This window comes from Limulus polyphemus, unplaced genomic scaffold (assembly GCF_000517525.1).
Source record: "Limulus polyphemus unplaced genomic scaffold, Limulus_polyphemus-2.1.2 Scaffold170, whole genome shotgun sequence".
Taxonomy (NCBI): Eukaryota; Metazoa; Arthropoda; class Merostomata; order Xiphosura; family Limulidae; genus Limulus; species Limulus polyphemus.
This window is the reverse complement of record NW_013665780.1, coordinates 911,315-916,547: the sequence shown is the minus strand read 5'-3', so window position 1 is coordinate 916,547 and position 5,233 is coordinate 911,315.

The window sequence follows — 5,233 nt, the reverse complement described above, 5'->3', positions numbered from 1 at the left end:
TTTCACATACAAAAAATATTATTTTTAGTGAAGTATTTTTAATAAACTAAAAAAATTGTCCGTGAATACTATTGAGTATCTATCATGCATGGTTATATTTTTTGTGCCTAATCTCTCTCTCTCTCTCTCTCATGTGTGTACATATATATAATTTCATGTACATTGTAGCAGGGGGAGCCCACCATTAATTCTTGCACCCGGGTCCCCTGTACTGTAGGACCGGGGGGGGGCTACCATTAATTCTTGCACCCGGGTCCCCTGTACTGTAGGACTAGTCCTGCACATATTTATCTAGAACACGAGATCGTTAAAAATTTTAAGAAAACAAAATGAAAACCTGTGAAATCGAAAGAGAACACCTCTGACTCCAATGAGGTGGTTGAAAGTTTCAAGCTCTTCTCTCAGTAGTCCTGTCTTACTGTTTGTATTGCTTTGCGCTCTGCTATTGGCTGTAATATCTAACTAGGTGAACAACGTAGAACTGCTTTTTGAGGAGATTTTACATATCCTCGTTTCAACTTTATTGTGCAAGATAAGAGTCGCTCAACTTTACAAAAGTGAACTTTCTTTTACCGTGTTTAAAATATATATTCGTCAACAAATAAACTTGGGTTTGTGATGTATTTGGTGATTTGTCAGACTTACTCTGAAACTAATTGCAGTGTTGCACTCGAGTATGAGCCCACCATTTTTTAGGAGATGCCACTTTTCCTAACGGCACTTGCATTGTTATCTGTTTTGAACAGTCACACCTTGGAAGGTTTTTAGTTTAGCTCTTTGATCTCTGTGAAGCGGCGTTTCCCCATTAGAGAGTTCTGCACCCTTCACCCCCAGCTGAGAAATTAGGAGTTAGTCTTCAAGAATTTAAAATAAACGCGCTGTCATGCAGCTGTTGATATTTTCAATGGGCCGGGTAATCATACTATATAGCTTGAAGTGAAAGAAGGATCAGATGAGACCTGGGTGGGGGCTTAATGGTAATTTGAAATAACATCAGACCACCACAAAACTGTGCAAAGACAGCCTGAGAAATGTTGGCTATTTTGATAAACAAAACGAATAGACACTTGTTAAAGCCAAAAGGAAACTGTTTCTTTTCTATGAAATAAAACTTGACCCCATTTCTACCCCTCAAAATAAAAATCCTATATATACCACTGATTTTACTTATACAGTCAATTTACTATTCTATTTTGAAGTCTTTTTTTATTGAAGTCTCATCCTTATCAGTTGTTGAAATAAAGTAGAAGCTATAGTTATTTTGTACGATTTTCTTCAAGAGAAAAGTCACGAATTACAGTCCTTTTAAAAGGTAAAATTACGTGTGCATTTCTTCATATATGAATTTAATATAGTTTCAATAAAACTATTTTAAACGTTTACAATATCAAATCTATTCTTATATAAGTTTTGTAGTTCGCAAACATTTATAGATTGTACTGGGAACATTATCTGTGTGCGATAAAGACTGTCCTAATAACATATTTTATACTTTACTGACTTGTCTTTATAACACTGTCAAGTAAACCTTATTATTTCATGAAGATATTTAAACTATTAAGCATTACACTGAGCCTTTTTTATATATACCTCAATTTTATGTAGCTATTACATAATAGTAACCCTTTTGCTCGGACAACGGTTACATAACCCAATGACTGATGGCTACTGTCACTAAAAAACAAGGAATTTTGTATCCTAGGGCATCTCCCGATTTTCCAGTGTAACATATTACTGTCTACAGTATGCTCTATGCTACGGCAACTTTTCCTACGCAAAAATACATATGATACCCTAAATGAATGACCTAATTCCATAAGTAACTGAAGCGAGAGGAACTAGTTGCTCTACTGACCGAGATTTTTATACTCAATATGTAAAGAACAAAAAAAAAAGGAAAAAATTTGGAAAAGTTATATATTTACCATGGGGTTGGGAAATATACGTTATGCTTGCATACCATAGAAATTGTACTTGCTTGGCCCAACTTCTTTTTCAGCCATTCTAAAATGAGGTCAAGCTCATTTCAAGAGGTGGTACACAGGTTTATAGAAGTTAATATGAGTTGGAAGTTTATCTCCTTGTCTCTAACATAAACGTGATTTTACCCTACCCATTGAACTTGTACTCAGTTGAACTCAACATTGAACTGAAAACTGGCCAGTTGAGCTAAAGCTGATATTTACTGTTGTATGAATAAATATTCTATTTACTTGTACACTTGCTTTATCTTAATTTTCTTTTTCTTTTTATAATAGATATTTGATATTTTTCTGTTGGATATATATATATATATATATATTGAGCAGGAGATATATAGAACCAGACTATCAGTTAAATCAATGATCATTTCAAATCTGAATACCCTTTTTTTAAATACAAAGAGTTTTCACCTATTAACTTATTCAGATCCTCTTTGGAATTATTCAAAATAAACAGACAACATGTGTATGTAGGACTCAACGGGTTACAATATAACCTTTGCCTGGTGAGGACTGATATGACGGTCATGTATATAGTTGAACGAAAGCCATTTTCAGAACAATAACTAAAAAATAAAGGATTAGTCTTTTTTTTAAATAATAGGGATAAAGATTTACAAGGATTAACGAAACAAGTTTCATTAAATTGTTGAAATTTGTTATTAAGAAATCTGATTTTGAAGCTAACAGTAAAATTTATGATTAGACAGATAGAATAATAATGGGTTAAATACTTGCACCTAGTTTAGCAAAAGCAATCACTAAGGAATTATATAAAAAATGTTAAACCTAAAATATTGTTACGTCTCTGGTCGTTTGTTAATTTCTCGTAAAAATTCTTTCCGAAGAACTTCAGCGATACAAGTCCTTTCTTAAATAAAACTAGTTTATTCTTTCTCAATACAACTTTGCAATACACTTAATTTTCACAGTCACTTTAACTTAAACACAAGCTATAATTCACAACGATTTACGCACTTTATTTACGACTTGACTCAATTCTCTGTCTCTATATTTGTCTATCTGCAAATTATCTATGCCGTCACATTTTTTCTCCGCTTTATTTGCCGGGCTTATATATACAAAAATAGAGGGCGTCTGGCAAACACTCAAGCCTTCATGAACCTTCTAGAAACTCATCACGTGTTACCAGGGTCACGTGACTTCCGCTGTCGTAACAATATACTGTTGTGACGTGTTCTGTCGTTAGACGAGTTCTTTAAGATTATTTGGTGAAGAAATGCCAAATTCAATCCATATAATAAATATGGAGTAATTAATTTTTCTATGCCGTTTCTACAGGTTTCATTCACTTGTAGGCCCAATTTCAAATACATACGTCCGCAGACATACCACTGTGCCACTGGGGGACAGAAATTCCGAAACCACTATAAGCGTAAGACATTAATAAGATACATTTCCTTAGTTGATAATAAACCTAACTTACAGACGCACTGACTTTCAGAGATTTAAATAACTTTATTCAAGCCACAATTACAAACAAGAGCAATTAGAGAGATTGCTTCGAAAACTCCGAAGATCCTTCTCAGATCCAAAATGATCAAGGTCCGGTTCATTTTTGTAGTGTGATGAGGGGGTAGCAACCTTAATGTGCCAATGAAATTTCGTACAAATCCGATCACACTTTACAGAGTTATTAAATCAAAACCCGCAAAAATGCTCTATCTCCCCCATTATAAAAAAATGCTTCAAAGTGATCCGGATTTGGATCCGACGAAAATTTGGAAACAACTGTCCCATACTGACTTTCCCATCCTGTGTAAAATTTTCATGTACATCGGTCTATTAGTTTTCGAGATACGCGCGCGGAAATACAAACACAGACATACCGACATCCATATCCTACCCGTAAGCTGCTTGTTCTCCAAGAAAACATAGTTAGTCTTATTATAACTTCATAGTGATAATATTATTAGCAAAGATGACCTTCGAGTTAGCATGTAATCACTTAAAACTCCTCTTGAACAATCCTTTTAATATCTTTCCTCATCATCCGAGATCTTCTTTTTTCATAAAAACTTTCATTTCTTTACGCTTCAGTATCCAAAGTAGTGTCGTGATGCGGAAATACTGAGAAAAAAAAATACTCGACACGTCTTTAAAACTTTTAACACAGTCTTTACTCAATATTAAAAAAACGTATTGTGCAGCCACGATTTATTTTGCTGGTTAAGTGCATCAGTCGGTAGAATCTTTTCTCTCGGGACAGAATTCTGTCGAGCTGAACATTAAAATGACCTTATAGAACCAAGAAAGAATAGTTGTTTCGATTTTGGTATTCTTTCATTGCAAGTGCGCCACCACGTGACTGTTGTTCTCTCACAGCATTCGCCAGGTGTACCGCACAGGTATCATTCCCTTAGTCAGCTAGGGATATCGCAGTCATTGACCTTTTCAACGGGGATATGGGATGTTAGTGCAACATACCTAGCGAATAAAGAAACGCATCAAATAGAACAGGGCAACTTCAACGTTGTCTGGGCCACGTGTTTATGTTAAAACTGCAAAGAAACTGGATAAAAGAATTTTTAGGATTGAAAAAAGAACAATAAAAGTAGACAGAAAACATCTGATGTGTCTGCATATCATAATGAGACACCGATTTCCAACCCCCGTGACTTTTCCTTATAGGATTACTAGATATATATATGTACACATACATGTATGTGTCACAAACCTAAGAGTCATTGATTTAGAGGTGTTGCTATACTGTATAAACATCCCTTTCTCTCATTTCTGATATTCACATCAATAATAGAATTATAACTTTAGTTGTAATGTACGTCTTCTCAAGGAATAAACCCAACGTCAACATCTTTAATGAAGTCCTTATTCATAATAAGCTCGCCCATTTTTCTAGGTGTTCTCAACAGTATAAACATTTGGCGTTTTACTGTAGAACACCAAATGCCAAAGGAATTGAGTAAATCATGACTGTTTGGATGTTTTAAACGAACGAAGCGCCAATCATAGCTGTTTCAGACACTTGAAATATTTTAGACTATGCAATTTGTACCGGCCTGAAATGATTTGGTGATTAAGGAATCTGACTTGCAACTTGCGAGTCGCGGGATCTAAACCCTTCACCGAACACGCTATTTCTTTAAGCCTTGGGGGCGTTATAATGTGACTGTCAATCATATTATTTGTTGGTAAGGAGTATCCAAAGAGTTGACGGTGGGTGGTATTGACTAGCTGTATTTCCTCTAGTTTGTCACTTTAAAATTATG